The 21693-nt window shown below is 43.2% G+C and overlaps 1 pseudogene; it reads left to right on the top strand.

The window, feature by feature from the left end:
* LOC123460253 overlaps positions 1-21693 on the top strand; it is a 90630-nt pseudogene that overhangs the window by 29260 nt on the left and 39677 nt on the right.

The raw sequence follows: 21693 nt of genomic DNA, 5'->3' as shown, positions 1-21693 counted from the left end.
AGATTTTCATACTTTGTGGAGTATATGCTTTTACAGTATGTGCCTATGATTTTTTTAATTTCTCTGGAATCTGTTGTGATGTTACCTTGTTCATCTCTGATTTTATTAATTTGTGTCTCTTCTCTCTTTCTTTTGGTCAGATTTGCTAAGGGTTTATCAATCTTGTTTATCCTTTCAAAGAACCAACTCTTTGTTTCATTAATTCTTTGGATTGTTCTTTTTGTTTATATTTTATTAATTTCTGTCCTAATCTTTATTATTTCTTCCCGTCTACTGACTTTTGGTTTGCTTGATCTTCTTTTTCCAAGGCTTTAAGGCGAAGCATTAGGTCGTTTACTTGCGACCTTTCTAATTTCTTAATATAGGCACTTAAGGCTATAAATTTACCTCTTAGAACTGCCTTCATTGTGTCACAGAGATTTTGGTATGTTGTGTTCTCATTATCATTTGACTCTATAAATTTTTTTATTTCCTTTTTGATTTCTTCATTGACCCACTCATCATTTAGTAGTGTATTGTTTAGTTTCCATGATTTTATGTATGCTATATAGCCTTTCTTGCTACTGATTTGTAGTTTAATTCCATTGTGGTCAGATAGAATGCAAGGAATTATTTCAATTTTCCTGAATTTGTTAAGATTTGCTTTGTATCCTAATATATGGTCTATTTTAGAGAATGTTCCATGTGCTGCTGAAAAGAATGTATATTCTGTAGCCTTTGGATGAAATGTCCTGTATATATCTGTTAGGTCCATTCCTTCTATGACCTCATTTAGTCCAGATGCCTCTCTGTTTATTCTTTCCCTGGATGACCTGTCAATTGATGAGAGTGGGGTGTTAAAGTCAACCAGCACCACTGTGGTTGGTGTTATCTGTGACCTTAGTTCTAATAGTGTTTGTTTGACGAATTTGGGAGCCCCCATGTTAGGTGCATATATGTTTAGGATTGCAATGTTCTCCTGTTGGAGAGTGCCCTTAATCAATATAAAGTGACCTTCCTTATATTTCTTGACTAACGTTGGACTAAAGTCTACCCTGTCTGATATTAGGATAGCAACCCCTGCTTGTTTTCTAGGCCCATTTGCTTGAAACACCGTCTTCCAACCTTTCACCCTAAGATAATGTCGATCCTTTGTAGAAAGGTGAGTTTCTTGGAGACAACAAATTGTAGGATCCTGCTTTTTAACCCAGTCTGCAAATCTATGTCTTTTCGTTGGGGCATTGAGACCGTTGATATTAAGAGATATTATTGAAAGGTGTGTATTTATCTTTGCCATTTTTTTTTTTTGTGTGTGTTTCTGGTTCTACCTGTGCTCTCTTCTGTTAACTGGTATTTGAGTATAGCTTGTTTTTTCTAGGTTCCTTGTATGTGTGCTTTTCCTTTTGTTCAGCATGGAGGATTCTATCAAGTATTTTCTGTAGAGCTGGTTTTGTCTTCAAATACTCCTTTAACCTGCTTTTGTCATGGCATGTCCTTATTTCTCCATCTATTTGAATGGATAACTTTGCAGGATAAAGTAACCTTGGTTGACAGTTGTTATCTTTCAGAACTTGGAATATATCACTCCAAGCCCTTCTGGTTTTAAAAGTTTGTGTTGAATAATCTGCTGTAATCCTGATGGGCTTGCTTTTGTAGGTAACTTGATTTTTCTCTCTACCTGCTTTCAATATTTTTTCTTTGGTGTGTGTGTTTGGAAGTTTGATTATAATATGGCGAGGAGAGGTTCTTTCTGGGTTTTGTCTGGCTGGGGTTCTAAAGGCTTCCTGTATCTGTATTGGCACCTCCTTCCCAATTTGAGGGAAATTTTCCTCTATGATTTTGTTGAAGATGCCTACTATGCCTCTGGAGTGGAGTTCTTCTCCTTCTACTATGCCCTGAATTCTTATATTGGATCTTTTCATAGTGTCCCGAATATCTTGAAATTCCCACTCATACTCTTCTATAAGTTTGTCTTTCTCTTTGTTGGACTGCATTAGGTCTGCCACCTGGTCTTCTAGCTTAGATATTCTGTCCTTTCTCTCATCCATCCTACTGGTGAGATTTTCTACAGAGTTTTTTATTTCATTAACTGTGTTCTTCATTGCTAGTAATTCTGACTGGTTTTTCTTTATTATTTCTATTTCCCTACTTATGTCTTGTATTGCCTTCTTTATTTCATTAAATTGGTGTCCTGCCTCTTCTTTGATTCCTTTGATTTCCTCTTTGATTTCCTCTTTGATTTCTTCTTTGATTGTTTTCATGTGTTCTTTGACCTCTTTGAACATATTTATAATTATTCTTTTGAACTCTTTCTCAGGCATTTCCTCTAACTCTTTCTCACTGGAGGACATTTCTGATGCATTAATACTTTTAGGTGGATTTATATCGTCTTGCTTTTTAGTGTTTCTTGTGTTATAATGTATATATTTTTGCATCTTGGATTAAGTTAATGCTTGGATTTTCTAGCTAGCTGTGTATTCTTAGCTGTATCAATTGATTTGATGTAATATATTTTCAGGGTAGGACCTTAAGGTATTAGGTTGGCTCTTAAGACTCTCAGAGTATCTACAAAGATGTTCTTAGGGGTTGAGTTTCCCTGCTGTAGGAGTATTCAAGCAGGCTGAGTGGAATAAAATACAGGTAGATTCTAAAATTTAACTAAAAACTGTACACATTCAATCAAAAAACAGCCCTGAGTATGTATGCAAGAGTAGTTATTATAATGACCAGATCCTCTATCAATAAAGAGGTTTAGATTTCTGGTCTGTTGAGGGATCCAAGTCACCTTGTGACCAAGTGAGACCCTTTCCTGGAGCAATCCCAGTTACCTTGGGTGATTTTGGTCTCAGTCAAGTTGCTGCCTGGGTCGTCAGGCTGCTGTTCTGATTTCTGGAGCTGGGCACTTGCTTTTCCTACGGGGCAAACTGAGCTGCTGCTGCTGCCTCTGCTGCTGCTGTAGCTGCCACTGCTGGAGCCACCACTGCTGCTGAAGCTGCTGCTGCTGTGTCCACTGCCGCTGCTCCCCCTGAAGCTGCTGCTGCGGGATCTGCCGCTGCTGCCACTCCTGGGTCTGCTGCTGCTGTGGCCGCTGGTACCGGTGCTGGAGCAACTGGTGTTGCTCCCAAACTGCTCCTGCTTGGGTCCCGTTGTCAGTCCAAGTTGGCGTGGCCGGGTCCCGGGCCGCTGCTCTGTTCACTGGAGCTGGGTTCAGGCGGTGGGGGAGGGGAGGGAGCCGCAGCTGCTCTGGTTGTCTCGCTGTCCCACGTGTTCTACCTCGCAGTCTGCTCCTCCGTTGCTCGCTGCCGCTCTCCCCTCACATTTCCCGAGTTGCGGAGAGCGCGGTGTGAGGGGAAGCTCCCGCACCTGGCTTTTCCTGCGGCTCGAGCCGAGTCTGGCGGTTTTCTGCTGCGCTGCAGCTGCGGCGGTTGGCCGAGCTGCCGGAGCCGCTTTTCCCGCCTGTGCAGGCTCTGGATGCTCTATAACTCTTCTACTTCTCTGCTGCTGCTTCAATTTCCTATACACCTCACTTTTTAGTAAAAGTGTGTATTTTGCTGTGTTTTTTTGGTCTTTTTCCCCTCTAGGCTGCTTTGGCCTGGTACCTACGCTGCCATCTTAACCGGAAGTCCCCAAGTTTTAGATTTTTAATAAAAATCCCTAATCTGGATGATAGAACCTGTGTCTTTTTAATTCCAACCCCATTACTTACTAGTTATCTGGCTTCATCTAAATTCAGAAACTTCTTTTCCTCATCTGTAGCTGGAGCTAACAGCCCAGCCTGCCTATAGGATTGTCACCATGGTCATGGCAAACCATCCTGACAACTCACTGAGCACTGTGTCTAGAACATGGTTAACCAACGAGTGATTGCCCTGATAGATCCTACACATGGATAGAAATGTTTCACCCAACAAATACTTATGACCCACCTGGGAAGATGCCGGTCACTGCTTTAGTTGCTGAAATACAGCACTGAGTAAGAGAGACACGCTCAGGGAGTGGAACTGCCAGGAAAGGAAACACTACCATACCAATAAGGAAAAGCTAAGCACTTTATAGATAGTGGAGACAGTACAGACATTTCACACAAGAAGAAATAAAAATGTATATTAAAATACAAAAGTATATTCAATCTTATTGATATGTAATAATTCTTTCACGAAACAAAGAAATGCAAATTAAAATAATGATATACCATTATTTGGCACTAACATACTAAGATCAAAGAAGAATGGTTAATACCAAGTGTTGGCAGAAATGTATCAGTTATGCCGGGCATGGTGGGGCATGCTTTTAATCCCAGCCCTTGGGAGGCAGAGATAGAAGGATTTCCAGGAGTTCAAGGTCCCCCTGAGAGTACAGAAATGTGTCAGTTATAATGTACTTATAATGAAAATGGAAATTGATAGTTTTAGAGGCTAATTTGATAATATAGATTCAAGACTTAAGAAACTATGTATCTAAGCTGGGTATGGCACTCTTGAGGCTGAGGTAGGAGGATAATTTCTTTAATATTTTATTTTTATTTATTTACTTCATATATATAGAGAGGCAGATAGACGGAGAGAGATAGAATGGGTGTGCCAGGGCCTCCAGCCACTGCAAACAAACTCCAGATGCATGCCACACCTTGTGCATCTGACTTATGTGGGTCCTAGGGAACTGAAACTGGGTCCTTTGACTTTGCAGGCAAGCACCTTTACTACTAAGTCATCTCTCCAGCCCAAGGAGAATCATTCTGATTTTCAGGTCAGCCTGTGCTAGAATGAGATTCTACCACAAAAACAAAGAAAGAAAAGAAAACAAACAAAACTATGTACCTATTTATCCTAAGGAAATATGAGCAAAGATGTACATAAGGATGCTGTTGCAACACTGTTTATACTTCTGAAAAAGTAGGAAAAGATAATGTGGGCTAGGGGCTATAACTAAGTTGGTAGAGGGCTTGCCTAGCACAGGAAGCTCTGGGTTCAATCCTCAGCACTGCATAAAACTGGGGTGTTGTCTTATGACTATAATCACACTTGGGAGGAGGAGGCAAAGGATCAGAAGTTCAAGGTCATCCTTGGCTACATAGTGAGTTTGAGGTTAGTCTAGGTTACATGAGAACCTATCTCAAAATAAAATAAAATAAAGGGGCCTGGTGTGGTGGCACTTGCCTTTAATCTCAGCACTTAGGAGTCAGAGTTAGGAGGATCACTGTGAGTTCAAGGATAGCCTGAGACTACGTAGTGAATTCCAGGTCAGCCTTGGCTAGAGTGAAACCCTTCGTTGTAAAACCAAAATAAATAAATAAAAAGGTAAAGGGCTGGAAAGATTGCTTAGTGGTTAAAAAGCTTGCCTGTGAAGCCTAAGGACCCATGTTCAACTCTCCAGATCCCACTTAAGCCAGACACATTTTGCACACAAGAAGGCCCATGAATCTGGAGTTCAATTGCAGTGGCTATAGGCCCTGGCATGCCAATTCTCTCATTCTCTCTCTCTCTCTCTCTCTCTCTCCCTCATCCTTTCTCAAATAATAATTAAAAAAAAAAAAAAGGCCATGGGATGGAGAGGATGGCTTAGTGGTTAAGCACTTGCCTATGAAACCTAAGAACCCTGGTTCGAGGCTCAATTCCCCAGGACCCACATTAGCCAGATGCACAAGGGGCACACATGTCTGGAGTTCGTTTGCAGTGGCTGGAAGCCCTGATGCACCCATTCTGTCTCTCTCTTTCTCTCTCTCTGTTGCTCGCAAATAAATAAATAAAAATAAACAAAAAATTTTTTTTAAAAAAGGCCAGTCTGTTGGGCTTGTCTAAAAAAGAAAAAAAGGAAAAAAAAAAAAGCTAATGTCGGGCTGGAGAGATGGCTTAGTGGTTAAGTGCTTGCCTGTGAAGCCTAAGGACCCCGGTTCAAGGCTCGGTTCCCCAGGTCCCACGTTAGCCAGATGCACAAGGGGGCGCACGCGTCTGGAGTTCGTTTGCAGAGGCTGGAAGCCCTGGTGCGCCCATTCTCTCTCTCTCCCTCTATCTGTCTTTCTCTGTGTCTGTCTCTCTCAAATAAATAAATAAATAAAAATTAAAAAAAAAGCTAATGTCTTAGGAAGCTATGCCAACCCTGCAGTGAAACAAAAAATCGAATATAAATGCTTAAAATATAAATAACCATATCATTATTATTATTATTATTATTATTTTGATCTTTCAAGGTGGGTCTCACTCTAGCCCAGGCTTACCTGGCATTCACTAGGTAGTCTCAGGGTGGCCTTGAACTCACAGCAACCCTCCTATTACTGCCTCTCAAGTGTTGAGATTAAAGGCATGTACCACCATACTTGACTAGTATTATTTTATGGGACAGAAACTGTCAAAAAGTCTAAGCTAAGCATCGTAGTGCACACCTTTCATCTCAGTACTTGGGAGCCTCAGGCAGGTGATTGCTGTGAGTTCGAGGCCAGCCTGAGACTACAGAGTGAATGCCAGATCAGCCTGGGCAACACTCCCACCTTGAAAAAAAAAAAAACCACAAAAATAATTAAAGAATAGTGCTAGAAGTTAACCTTGACAAGGCACATACCAGTTATTCACAGTGAGTCTTTCAAGATTCTTCCTTCTCCTTCTCTTCTTTATTCTCAGAATTTCCAGATTTTATTTATTTATATACATATTTGTGGGGAGGATAAGAGATAAACCTGGAATAACTTATTTACAAGAAAGCAAGTAATGAAAACTAATGGCTAGGTGTGGCATGGTAGCACATGCCTTTAATCCCAATGCTAGGAAGGCAGAGGTAAGAGGATTACTCCCAAGTGGTGGGGTTAAAGGTGTGTGCTATCTACCTGGACCCCACAACAAGTTTTTATTAACTGAAAAGGAGGAAAATAATACTTTCATTGAGCAGAGGCCTTGTACGTATCACTTTACCCAAGTGGCCAAAGTTAGCATTAATATTGTAGGGACAAAAAAAAAAAAATCATCACATACCTACTGAGGTAATACACTGAGAAGGACACAGTCACTCTTGGAAAATAACAAAATGTATAAGAGGAATCTATTGGTAAAAACAAATTGAAGGACTTTCTATAAATGGCTGGCCATGCTCTGTCATACATCAAAGGTCAAGGAAGACAGATTACCTTGGGAATGGTTCCAAATTAGGGTTTAAAGGAATATGTGTTCCCTCTTGTTGCTAGAATAAGTCATCACAAATTTAAGCCTAAAACAACAGAAATTTATAACCTCATGGTTTGGAGGTCAGAAGATAGTAGGCTTGGCTGGTCCTGTGCTGTGGGTCTCTTAGGTTGCCAGGTTTTATTTGGGAAGAATGGCTTCTGGGCTCATTCTAGTGGCTAGATGAACCTGGCTTCTGTAGTTGCAGGACTGAGAGCTGCTTCCTTGCTGTGAGTCATAGGCTGAATTTTTGCTTTTAGGGTTTTTTTTTTTTGAATTTTTTATTTTATTTTATTTTATATTTTTGGTTTTTCGAGATAGGGTCTCACTCTAGCCCAGGCTGACCTGGAATTCACTATGGAGTCTCAGGGTGGCCTCAAACTCACAGCAATCCTCCTACCTCTGCCTCCCGAGTGCTGGGATTAAAGGCGTGTGCCACCATGCCCAACTTTTTTTGAATTTTTTATCTTATTTAAATTTTTATTTTGGCTTTTTATTGATAATTTTCATACATGTGCATAATGTATTTTGATCATAATCCCCTCCCATTACTTTCTCTTATCCCTGTTTTCCATCTCTCTTACAGTGAACCCTTTCTCCCTTCTTAATATTCCTTCTTCTATTTCTTTTTTGTTTATTTGTTTTGCTTTTTCAAGGTAGGATTTCACTGTAGCCCAGGCTGATCTGGAATTCACTTTGTAATCTCAGGCTGGCCTTGAACTCACAGTGATCCTCCTATCTCAGCCTCCCAAGTGCTGGGATTACAGGTATGTGCCACCATACCAAGCCTTCCTTCTATTTTTATTTATTTATGATTTTATTTATTTATTTTTTATTTTTGGTTTTTTGAGGTAGGGTCTCACTCTAGCCCAGACTGACCTGAAATTCATTATGTAGTCTCTGGATGGCCTTAAACTTGTGGAAGTCCTTCTATCTTTGCCTCCTGAGTGCTGGGATTAAAGGTATGTGCCACCATGCCCAGCTTCCTTTTTTTTTTTTTTTTAATGTCATTTCTTTTTTCCTGTTTTGCCTTCTTCCATTATCCATGATAATATGTTGATGAGCCCAGTATTATGCAGGTAGCTACAGCCACAGTGAGGTTGTAAATGCAATGCCCACTTCTTGTCTACAAAATAGCATTCCAAAGCACTCCTTCTCATCCTTTGGGTATTATATTCTTTCCACCTCTTCTGTGATGTTCCCTGAGCCTTGGGAGGTATGAAAGAGATGTCTCATTTAGCACTGAGCACTTATATGTAACTTTTTAGTACTTTGACAATTTTTTTTTGTTTTTGTTTTTTCAAGGTAAAATTTCACTCTAGTCCAGGCTAACCTGGAACTCACTTGGTAGTTCTAGGCTGTCCTCGAATTCACAGCCATTCTCTTACCTCTGCCTCTTGAGAGCTAGCTACTTTGACAAATTTTTAATACCCTTAGCAGTCACTACCACCTGCAAAAAGAAGCTTCTCTGGCAAAAAGTGAAAGCAACACTAATCTGTGGGCACAAGCATAAATATTTAGAGGACAGTTTCATGGGCACTACATACCCATTTAGCCAAACAACAGTAGTAGTTTCCCCCTATAGGGCCTATGGACTTCCTAGATACAGGATTTTGACTAGGTTTCCGGTATCAAGCAGAAATTCCCTCCCTTGGAACAGGTCTCAAGTCCAGTCAGAGAGTAGTTGGTTTCTTCCATGACAGACATACCACCATTGCACCACTTTTGGCCTGGCTGTCCAGCCGTAAAGCTTGAAGGATCCACTGCTGATTAAGACTATTGGTTACTTTTCTTCCCCAACAGGCTGTATACATGGCAATTTCCAGCATTCAGACAGCTAGCTAGCAGAAAGGAGACTTTCAGCTCAGTTCCCACTTGATTTCTCAGTGTCCCACACCCAAAGCATGAAGTTTCATCAGTTAGTTCTGGTGTGCAACCAAGAGCACTGGCAAGATCCTGTATTGTTTGGGGGTTTTGGGGTCCCCCTGGCAACTCATTGGGAGTTTCCCCACTTTTTGCACTGGGATTTTTCTGTAACAACCTAGGGTTTTTGGATATAGCATTATCCACCCCTATGGCTGCTTTTGCCCAAGCTTTCTCTTTCTTAAAATTATGTGTTTCTTTTAAATATTTATTTCAGAGAGAGAGAAAGAAGACCAGGGAGAGAGAGAGATAATGGGCATGTCAGGGTCTCCACCACTGTGAATGAACTCCAGATGCATGAGCCACTTTGTGCATCTGGCTTTACATGGGTACTGGGGAACTGAACCTGGGCCATCAGGCTTCACAATTCACAAGCAAGTGTCTTCAACTGATGAGCCATTTCCCCAGCCCAAATTAAGTATTTTTAATGTATTAACAAAAAAGTAGGTTTTCATATAGCTTATTCATAACATGTTTAGTTTTGATGAACCCTCCCCTGCCCTTTCCTGTAACAACTTAATGAATTTCAAGCCTGACTGTATTCATTCCATGTGGCCCACTCCAGCAATGACAGGTTAAGTCCCTCTCACACTTTGTATCTGATATCTGCCAAACCTCTGTTACTTCCTTTTCTGTCCTCTTCAGCTGCTTTTAAGGGCTCATTAAATTGTATTGGGCTCAAAGGACATCTGATTAGCAACCTTAATTCCATCTGCAAAGTCCTTGCCTAGCAGTACCTACATGAGTGTTTAACAGAGAAACAAGAATCTTGGTGGTAAGAGGTAGGGGGATCTTTAGAACTACTGCACTTGACTGTTACATGTCATGTGCACTCTTGGATTGGGAGAAATTACAAAAAAAAAATTGAATATTGGCTTTGGATCAGATACTTTTGTTGTCAGTGTTTACTTTCCTGTTTTTGATAATTATTGTGTGATTATGAAAGTGAAAGTTCTTGTTCTTAGGGAATCCACACTGAATCATTTCAGGATAGAGGAGAATCCTGACTGGGAACTCTACAAAGAGGAAGACAGGAGAAGGGAGAAGTAGAAGAAAATGATAAAGCAAATGAGGCAAATTGGTAAAAATGGCTGAGGCTATGACTCAGTGATTAAGCTGCTTGCTTACAAAGACTGATGGTCTGGGTTCAATTCCCCAGTACCCACATGTAGCCAGACGCACAAAGTGGTGCATGGTCTGGAGTTCACTTGCAGTAGCAAAAGGCCTTAGTGGCTACACCCATTCTCTCTCTCCTTGACAATAAATAAAATAAAATATATATAGATATATATCTACCATAGGACACAGCAATCCCACTTTTGAATATGTACCCCAAAGTATTGAAAGCAAGGACTTGAACACATATTTTACACATTCATGGTCACAGAAGGAGCATTCACAATCACAAAGACATAAACCACACAAAGGTCTATAGATGATGAATGTATAAGCAAAACACATTTTCAGACAATAGCATGTCATTCATCTCCAAAGATAAAGAAAATCCTGGACGATGGACAGTTGGTAGAGTGTCTGCCTGGCATGCATGAAACCCTGGGTTTGATCTTCAGTACTACATAAACCCAGCATGTTGGTGTATGCCCATAATCCAAGCACCGGAGAGGTGGAGGTTAGAGGAGTTGAAGAAATTCAGTTACTCTTGGCTACACAGCAAGCCTAGTCTTGGCTATATGTGATTCTATCTCAAAAGCTAACCACATATATAGATAAATGAAATTCTGACATATACAATATGGATAAACTTCAAGGACATTATGTCAAGTGAAATAAGCCAGCCAAAAGGACAAATATGGTGTTAGTTTACTTATTTGAGGTACCTAGAGTAGCTATATAGATGATAAGCTATTAATAACAAGGGTGTGTGCTGGGCTGGAGAGATAGCTTAGTGGTCAAGGCCAGAGGATCCTGGTTAGACTCTCCAGGACCCATGTAAACCAGATGCACAAGGGGGCGCATACATTTTGAGTTTGTCTATAGTGGCTGGAGGCCCTGATGTGCCCATTCTCTCTCTCTGCTTCTTTCTCCCTCTCAAATAAGTAAATAAATAAAAATATATTTTAAAAAATAACATGGGTGTGCAGATTCCTGTCTATAATATGGAATACAAAGTCTCCTTATAGTATGGAGTACAAAAGTACACTTATCAATTCCCTGATCCCTTGCCACAGTTAAGTAAAAAGAAAAAAATATAAAAACACATTTGACAAAATATATATTATAATTTATTTAGGAGTTTGGAGACAGAGTACTTTTATATTAATTTAATACTTTTTTATACATTCTGGGTTTCTGACTGTTGCAGTCGGGTTTGCATTGCTGGTAGAAATCACCCAACCAAGAGTAGCTTCTGGGAAAAAGAGATTTATTTTGGCTTACAGGCTTGAGGGGAAGCTCCACGATGGCAGGGGAAAACGATGGCATAAACAGAGGGTGGACATCACCCCCTGGCCAACATAAGGTGGATTACAGCAACAGGAGGGTGTGCCAAACACTGGCAAGGGGAAACTGGCTATAAAGCCCATAAGCCCACCCCCAACAATACACTCCCTCCAGGAGGCATTAATTCCCAAATCTCCATCAGCTGGGGAGCTAGCATTCACAACACCTAAGTTTATGGGGGACACCTGAATCAAACCACCACATTCCGCCCCTGGCACCCATAAACTGATAATTATACATGATGTAAAATGCAATGCATTCATCTCATTTTAAAAGTCCCCATAGTTTTTAATCAATCCCAAAGATGTTCATACATCCCCAAAGTCCAAGATCTTTTAACTGAGCCATAATACCAAAATATAACCTCAAAAAACCCATAATGGCACAGAATAAATTTTCACACTGCAAAAGATGGTATTGGGCATAGCAAAGAAACATTCAACCAATACAAGATTTAAAACAACCAGGGCAAACATCAAACTCTGTAGCTTCAAGTCCAGCAAATCTAGCCAGTGAAAAATCTTCAAGTCCGATAATTCTAACCAGCAACAAGTCTCTGGCATTCCAATTCCGCCTCTCCAGCTAGGCTACTCACAGTCCTGGAAAACTTCATCGGGGCCGGCAGCTCCTTGGCAGCCATCTCATGGTCCCGGCATCTCCGCTGGGTCTCCACTGCAAGCCACGGTTCATCTTCATGGCCCCATGGGGTCTCTATGCAGGCAACCAGCAAACCCGCTTCACACTGCCCATGGCCATTTCCAAAACACAAGACCGTGTTGCAAACTCAATGACCCTCTTTCCAGCATTTCTTATACTCCACGATACCAGGTAGGGTGCCAATTTGTTAATCCAGGGGGGAATAAAGCAGACTTTGAAGAACAGGACACTCCTTGAGCACTCAGGCCCCTTCAAAAGAGTCTGCATTCTTCTTGTTGCCCCAGCGCAGGTCAGCTAGCCCAGTCTCAAAGGTTGTAATCTCTCAGTTGCAGCTGAACAGGCAACAGTTCACCCAAAGATTTTTCTTTCTGTGCCATATCCCTCTGCACACACCAGTTCATTTCTATGCAAAGCAACCCTGCACAACTTCTCAGGACATGGGCATAAGAGCAAGCTTCTCACACAAACTGCTAGCCCAGTCCAAGCAAAGCTCTTTCTCACCCTCATAAGCCAAACCTCACAGTCCATAGCTCTTATTGCCTTCAGGTCTTTCAGCTCTGACCAGGATAGACCATTAAGCTGTACTTACAGCACTGCAAAGCATCTCTTAGACGAAGGTTTCAAATCCTCCCACATTCCTCTTGAAAATCAGCTCCCAAAGGCCAAAACCACACAATCAGGTGTCTAGCAGCAATCCCACTCCTCGGTACCACTTTACTGTTGCAGTCCGGTTTGCATTGCTGGTAGAAATCACCCAACCAAGAGTAGCTTCTGGGAAAAAGAGGTTTATTTTGGCTTACAGCCTCGAGGGGAAGCTTTATGATGGCAGGGGAAAATGATGGCATGAGCAGAGGGTGGACAACAACCCCTGGCCAACATAAGATGGACCACAGCAACAGGAGGTGTGCTGGCATGGGGAAACTGGCTATAAAGCCCATAAGCCCGCCCCCAACAATACACTCCCTCCAGGAGGCATTAATTCCCAAATATTCATCAGCTGGGGAGCTAGCATTCACAACACCTAAGTTTATGGGGGACACCTGACTCAAACCACCACACTGACACAATGCATTTTTCTCCTTTTTTATTGGTAACTTCCATAATTACAGACAATAAACCATGGTGATTCCTCACCCTGCTCCTTTCCCCTTTGCAACTCCACTCTCTGTCATATTCCTTCCCCCTCTTCTTGTTTTCTCAAGCCAGGGTCTCATTCTAGCTCAGGTTGACTTGGAACTCACTGTGTAGTGCCAGACTGGCCTCAGACTCACAGTAATACTCCTACCTCTGCCTCCCAAATGCTAGGATTAAAGGTTTGCACCACATTTTTGTTTTGTTTTGTTTTTTTGAGGTAGGGTCTCACTTGAGCTCAGGCTGACCTCAAATTCACTAGTCTCAGGGTGGCCTTGAACTCACAGTGACCCTCCTATCTCTGCCTTCCAAGTTCTGGGACTAAAGGTGTGTGCCACCACGTCCAGCTCACAAAGTATTTTTAAATCACAAAAAATGATACCCTAAAGTTTGGGTTGAGAATGTGGCTCAGTTGATAGAATGCTTGTCCAGCATGCATGAGGTCCTGAGTGTAATCCCCAACATTACAGAAGACCTGGTATGGTGGCACATGCCTCTAATACCAGTACTTGGAAAGTGGAAGCTACAGAGTCAGAAATTCAAGGCCAACTGTGCTAAAAAGAGATCCTGCCAGGCATGGTGGTGCATGCCTTTAATCCCAGCACTTGGGAGGCAGAGGCAGGAGGATTACCTTGAGTTGGGTGCCCTCCTGAGACTACATAGTTAATTCCAGGTCAGCCTGGACCAGAGTGAGACCCTACCTCGAAAAAGAGAGAGACAGAGAGAGGGGGAGAGAGAGAGAGAGAGAGAGAGAGAGAGATCCTGTCATGTAGCTGGAGAGATGACTTACTGGTTAAGGTGCTTGTCTACAAAACCTGATGGCCTTGGTTCAATGCCCCAGTACCCGCCTAAAGCCAGATGCACAGTGGTACATGCTTCTGGAGTCTGTTTGCAGTGGCTGGCAGCCCTGGCATGCCCATTCACTCTCTGTTTCTTTTCTCTTTCTCTAGCTTGCAAATTCTATATACATAGTTTTAAAATAAAGAGAACCTGTCTAAAAGAAAAAAAGGTGCCATAAATTTTGAGAGAAGTTAAACATTACTTTTGTCTCCTTCAGCACAAATGCCTTTTTTTTTGTATTGTCTGTTACTGGCAAGATAAATTATTCATGTAGAGAATTATCTATGATATGACTTTGGGAAATGGTCCAGCCCTTCTCTTAGAACAACAGTACAGTAATTCACATTTAGACTTGGTTTGGCTCCACTGACTTTCACTGCAGTTTCTTGAGTGCTCTTGGAAAAGGCCAGATAGAAGTAGTCAGTAAAGCCTGCTGAGAGGTGGGTTGGTGGGTTCTGGCCTTTCTCTGCTGGGTAAGCTTCCTGGAGGCCAGAACTTGCCCTTCCACTGCCCCTCTAACACTGCACCCACTGCTGTTTGCAAGAAGGATGGGATTATAGTAGTCTGTGAAGAGCCAAGTAAAACATATATCTTCTTTTGCTTAAAAATATATCCAACATCAAAATAAAAGACAGACTGAGAAAGAGAGGTGATATGATGGAAAGTGGAGTTGCAAAGGGGAAAGTGAGGGGGAGGGAAGGAATTACCATGGTTTATTTTACATAATTATGGAAGTTGTCTATTAAAAATTTTTTAAATCATATCTGGACCAGGCGTGGTAGTGCATGCTTTTATTCCCAGGACTTGGGAAGCAGAGGCAGGAAGATCACTGTGAGTTCAAAGCTACCATGAGAGTACATAGTGAATTCCAGGTCAGCCTGGGCTAGAGTGAGACCCAACCTCAAAAATAACAAAACAGGGCTGGAGAGATGGCTTAGTGGTTAAGTGCTGCTTGTGAAGCCTAAGGACCCTGGTTTGAGGCTTGATTCCCTAGTACTCTTATAAGCCAGATGCACAAGGTGGTGCATACATCTGGAGTTTGTTTGCAGTGGCTGGAGGCCCTGGTGCACCCATTCTCTCTCTCTCTATATATATATCCCTATCTGTCTGTTGCTCTGAAATAAATAAATAACAATTAACAAACAAACAAACCCAAAAATATTCTATGCTGTCATTGCTAGTAGAAAACACCTGACTAAGTGTAGCTTATGCGGGAGTGGGGGAGAGCAAGGTTTATTTTGGCTTACAGACTTGAGGGGAAGCTTCATGATGGCAGGGAAAACAATAGCATGAGCAGAGGGTGGACATCACCTCCTGGCCAACATCAGGTGGACAACAGCAATAGGAGAGTGTGCCAACACTGACAAGAGAAAGCTGGCTATAGCACCCATAAGCCTGCTCTCAACAATGCACTGTCTTCAAGAGGCTTTAATTCCAAATCTTCATCAGCTGGGAACCTAGCATTCAGAACACCTAAGTTTATGGGGGACACCTGAATCAAACCACCACATATACTTAACATTTAGAAAGTATGAATGAGCTGAAGAAAGAAAACTTATTGCCTATAAACCTACAACCTAGAGATATCTACTCTGGATATTTTGATGTATTGTTATTCCAGATATGTTTCTTTCCCTTTCCACTTCCTCTTACCCAATTTTTTTATTTCCCATTTTTCCTTTTGAAAACCCTTATACAAAAATATCTCTAGGGCTGGGAAGAAGCACCAGAGGGTAAAGTGCTTGCAACAAGACAAGGTCATAAATTTAAATATATATATTTAAAATAACATATCTGTATGTGTGTAGGTCATGAAAGTAGAAAGGAGATTGTTAGGGGGGAGGAAGAAGTCTCAAGGTAGGGAGAGAGAGGTAATGAAATTTATGTGACATGAAAGCCGAAAGGGGAACTGTTTGGAGGTAGGAAGAGAATGGGAGTGACAGAGAGCAGAGGGAGGGCAGAGGGGAGAGGGGTGAATTCGAAAAGAACAGGGGCTGCTGGGAAGATGGCTGGCCCAGTAAAGTGCTTGTCTCACAAGGATGAGGACTGGAGTTTGATCTCCAGACCCATGTTAAAAGCTGGCAGTGGGGCTGGAGAGATGGCTTAGCGGTTAAGCGCTTGCCTGTGAAGCCTAAGGACCCTGGTTCGAGGCTCGGTTCCCCAGGTCCCACTTTAGCCAGATGCACAAGGGGGCGCACGTGTCTGGAGTTCGTTTGCAGAGGCTGGAAGCCCTGGCGCGCCCATTCTCTCTCTCTCCCTCTACCTGTCTTTCTCTCTGTGTCTGTCACTCTCAAATAAATAAATAAATAAAATTAAAAAAAAAAAAAAGCTGGCAGTGGTGACATACACTTGTAATTCCAGTGTCAGGGTGGCAGAGACAGGAGACTCCCTGAGGCTTGCAATGAAGCCTAATCTGTGAGTCCCAGGACAAGAGGTCCTGTCTCCAAAGGAAGGTGGATGGCATCTGAGAAAATGATACCCAAAGCTGTCTTTTTTTAAAATTTTTATTAACATTTTCCATGATTATAAAATATATCCCATGGTAATTCCTTCCCTCTCAAAGCTGTCTTTTGACTTCTACACATGCATGCACACACATGGAACCAACACACATGTGTACCTAAACATGGGCACACAAACACACACATAAGAAAGAGCATAGTATGCCTGGCATGATGGCGCATGCCATTAATCCCAGTACTTGGGAGGCTGAGATAGGAGGATTGCTGTAAGTTTGAAGCCAGCCTGAGATTACATAGTGAATTCCAGATCTGCCTGGCCTAAAGTGAGATCCTACCTCAAAAAAAAAAAAAGTTATATCTTTCTGTTGCATTCACCTTTGGGGCATTATGAAATTTTCCTCTTTGTATGTAATAATTCTTTCCTTTAAGCCTACTTTGTCTACATATTGTAACTACCACAGAATTTTTTGGAGGTTGCTATTTGCACAGTATTTTTTTAAAATTTTAATTAGTTTGTGACTATATACTTAAAACTATCTTGCTTAGGGTTGGAGAGATTGCTGAGCAGTTAAGTCACTTCCTTGCAAAGCCTAAGGATCCAGGTTTGATTCCCCAGAACCCACGTAGGCCAGTTGCACAAGGTGGTGCATACATGGAGAGTTTGTTTGCAGTGGCTAGAGGCCCTGGTGCACCCATTCTCTCTGTCTGTCTCTTTCTCTCTCAATAAATAAAGTACATTAAAAAGAAAAAAAACCTCTTTACTTAGTCTGACAGTCTTTGTATGATTTTTAGAATATGTAGTCAACTGTATTTTGTATAAAACTGAAGTATTTGTGATTAAGTCCAGTGTACTTCTCTTTCTCTTCTGATTGTCTTAGTTGTGCCTTTTACTTTCTTTTGAGTTATACCTATGTATTTATAATTCTGTTTCTTTCTTGTCAGTTTTGCAGCTAGGTGTTCTTTTATTATTCTTTTACGACTGCACACAAAGTGCACATTTTTAGCTCACTGCAGTACAAATCAAGACTTCTTAGATTCTATAATAAAGTAATATTTTTTTTATCAGTTCACAGTGTAGGAACCTCCAATATCTTTCTCTCCTATATTTTGTGCTATTATGATCTTGTATTTTAATTCTCTGTGAACTTCAAACCCTATATCATCACTATGATTTTATCTATTAACATTCATTTAATATTACTTATGGTACTAGGGACTAAACCAACGACCTGACAAGCACTATATCACTGAGTTATATTCCCAACCATTTTTATTTTATTTATTTTATTTATTTTATTATTTTATTTTATTTTATTTTATTTTATTTTATAGACAGAGAAAGAGAGAAGATGGGTGCTCTAGGACCTCTTGTCACTTCAAACTAACTCCAGATGCATGTACCACCATGTGCTTTTGGCTTTACACAGATACTGGAGAACTGAATCCAGGCTTTCAGGTTTTGCAAGCAAGTGCTTTTAACCACTGAGACATTTCTCCAGCCCTTTTTATGAAGAAGGAGGTGTGACTCACATAGGCTATGTGAAAGAACTCATGAAGGCAATGGAGAGTGGAGATAATGAAGGCTTCGGTTCCTCTAGGTCTCTAAGGGAGAGGGGCTGTTCTGTCTTGCTGCTCTGCTCCTGTTCGCAGCAAGGCACTAGAGCAGAGTTGTAGTTCAAGGCTATCTAGGCTCAGGAAGCAGGCCTGTCAAAGTGACCTCAACTGCATATGTGTCGTGGAGAGACTTCTATGACCATAAATATAGCCCTACATCTCCATTTCATTTTATTTTTCACATTTTTTTAATTTATTTAAGCTACAGAGTGCCAGGGCCTCATACCACTGCAAGCTCCAGACACATGTGCCATTTCATGCATCTGGCTTTACATGGGTCCTGGGGAACTGAACCCAGGGCATCAGGCTTTGCAAGTGAGTGTCTTTACCAGGTGAGTGATCTCAGCCCAATCTGCATTTTGATGGCTGCTTGGTGCCCTGTGACTTCTGTGCACATAGTTTACATATGGATATGCTCTTCCTCCCTGTATCATGTGCTCTTAGTGCAATGTGTCTGTCCAGGCTGGCTGGAGACTCTGAGGAGGAGTGGCTCAGGAAGGAAATGAAACCTCTGTGTGAGTCCCTGATCTTCTCTGGAAGAAACATCATGCTGGTGACTCAGAAGCTCCACCTGCAACCAGAATATCAGTGCCACAAGGAGGAGCTGTGATAGTGGCTCAGCAGATGGTGTTGGACACCACAAAGGTGGGATCTGTCTGCTTAGACATTACTGGGAAGCATGGGTAGACATATTACTCCATGGGAGACCCCTGCCCCCCACTGTGAAACCTGTCTAAGTTTTTGCCTAGATTATAGACATACAGTTCATTACCAGTTTCATCAATGCTAAATGTAGAAGCTGCCATAGGGGTCTGGGTAGACATCCTGAATTAGGATCTATGACCATAAACTACACGTGGCTTCGTCTTCCCCACACTTAGCCACCAACCCCTAATAAAAAGACAGCACCGTACTTGTGACCTTAAGCTTTGGAGAGAGGCTTCCAAAACCCCTGAAATCCTCATTCTATTTGTTAAACCAGGCTCCCAAATGCAAGTTCTGCCGCACTGACCTACAGCTGCAAAGGCCTCTGGGGCTGTGGTAATCCTTCAGCTTCGGAATACTCTCCCATTGTCTATCCTGGTCAATTTCCCCCGTTATGCTTGGCTTTTAGACTGGGACATTGCTCCTTGTTAAAAACCATATGTCGCAAATATGTTTTGTATTTTTTGTTCATTATTATAACTTTAGCAGTGTATAGGCTGTTAGTAGTGGATGGGTATTTTAATAGATCCTACTAAAGGAAGGTTTCAAATGAAAGGATGAATTGAAGGATGTAGAAAGGCAGGCTCCTGGCTTGGGTACCAGTCATAGGTTCAGGGAGTAGATGAAGCTGTCTGAAGTGGCAGGGTCCAGTCAATTAAGCATCACAGAGGAACTCTCTGAATCCTTATTGTCTTCCAACTCTGTCATCTAAATAATAACCCACCCCTGAGCACTCAGGGTTGGACTCCATGGTAAATGTGGTTCATACTTAGAGGCTTTACATTGTCCGTTAAACCAAATGTAATCAAATAAAAACACCACAGTAAATGAGGTTTTGCCCCTGAGATTCCACACTTCAGGGAGGTTGGCGGTGATTTGTAAATGACAGGCAACAGTAGGTATCATTGCTGTAGCCGCTCCAAAAAATGTGCGACCATCTTCAGGCTTCTCTTCCCGGGTCTGTCCCAACAGGTCCTGCTCCTCGAAGACACAACGATGGTGAGGAAGGTGGTGAGGGCTGTTGAATGGTGCCTGACCTGTTTGGACCGGCTGGAGGCCGCGAGCTCGCTGCGCGGTCCCTTCGCGGACCTGGGCGCAGCACTGCTGCACCTTGGCCGCCTGACCGCGCGCGGATGCGGGGATGAGCTCCTGGCCCGCGCCCGCCGCCTGCTGCCGCTCCACGCCCCCGCTCTGCTCCCTGCGGCCGCCTCCGGCACCCGGGCGACGCGCGGCCGGCCGCCTCCCGGCGCTGCGTCTTTGCTCAGACCAGGGAGAGCCTCGGTGAGCTCCGGGCCGGTTGGAGGCCCGCGCTGCGGGAACGGCTACCTGGCCCCCCGCCTGCGACGGCAAGAGCCACCTGCTGGCGGCGCCCGGGCCCGCGCGCGGCGGCCGTCTGGACGCGCCGCTGGCCGCCGCCGTGTGGCTTGGCCTGCGCCTGGCCGCCGGCTTTGCGCCACGGGGAGAGGCAGCGCGTAGTGTCCCGCTGCGCTCCGCTGCTGGAGCTCCGGCGCGCGGCCCACGCGCCTGCGGCGAGCCGGGTGGAGTGCGCAGCACTGCGGGCCGCGGCCGACGCCCTCGCTCTCAGCGTGCGCGCAGGGCTCCTGCGCCAGATCCTGGACAACTTCACCCACACCCACAGTCCCCTCCAAAGGCTGGTCCGAGCCGCCTTGGTTACTTCCACCCGCAGCACCCCCTGCGATGGCAAAGCCTGGTGGAGGAGCCTCCAGCTATTCCTCGACGTTTTCCTTGACCAGGCCAGCCAGATGGTCCAAGTGGCCCGCTTGGTCTTGCTTTGCAGTCCCCAGCTGCAAACTGGCAGAGACCTCGAGGCTGCTGTGGCAGGCCTTTGGAGGGTAGTGGTTCGAGTAAAACAGCTTTTCCCCAAAAGCCCCCAAGAGTGTGGACAGGACTGGAGCCCTGCCGCCCTGCAAGCAGCCTGGGCCCAGACGTCCGAACACTTGTCAGCATGCTTTGATGCTGTTCTCAATATTCCTGAATTCCTAACCGTGTCCATTCAGGAAATGATCAAGCATTTGGACTTCTTCACATAGGCTTTGCGGAGTGGAGATTCCAGAGAGTTTTCCAGAGCTGTGGTGTATTTACGGGGTCGAGCCACACACATAGTACAGGTAATGCGCAGGTATGTGAGCCAAGGACAAGACCCTATTTTCCGGAATGGCCTGAAAGTGTTGATTCAGCAGCTAGAGCAGTCTTCCTTGTCAAAGTGACAGGAAGGAGAGCAAAAATTATTTTCCCTTCAGCATGAGTTTCTTTGCTCAATCACCAGCTGTTCTCAAGGTTCTACATGTTGTTCCACATCTCCTGGTCTTATCAATTCAAGTGCCTGCAGGTGTCTTCTGTATTCCTCCATGGGGTCTTCTGACTCACTGACTTCATTCTGTTTCTCTTTGATAATCAAAGACCTGATTAAGTTCCAGGATCTTGGTGCTCATGTGTGTAATTCACCCTGGGCAAGCAGTACATCCAGCCTCTGAGAGTCCAAGTTTGGGGATCAGACAGCCTGAAGCACAGCTACCTCTGTCATTTCCTAGCTTCCATTCCTTTCCATTAAAACCTCCTTATGAAGCATCTTTCATGGCTGCAGGACAGGGTGACACAGGTCATCAGGGAGGACAGCAAGCTTATTTAGCCCCTATCATCACTCCTGCCCATGAAGGGAAGTGATGATTCCTGTTGGAGGCTGGTTTTGTCAGGCCTCATATTCTAAGGTTTCTACTGGAGGGAAGCATTGTCCTATACACTGAAGAAAACTG

The sequence above is a fragment of the Jaculus jaculus genome, chromosome 4, assembly GCF_020740685.1.
Source record: "Jaculus jaculus isolate mJacJac1 chromosome 4, mJacJac1.mat.Y.cur, whole genome shotgun sequence".
NCBI classification, from domain to species: Eukaryota; Metazoa; Chordata; class Mammalia; order Rodentia; family Dipodidae; genus Jaculus; species Jaculus jaculus.
The sequence above is the reverse complement of the archived record's forward strand: the minus strand, read 5'-3'. Positions and strand labels throughout refer to the sequence as shown.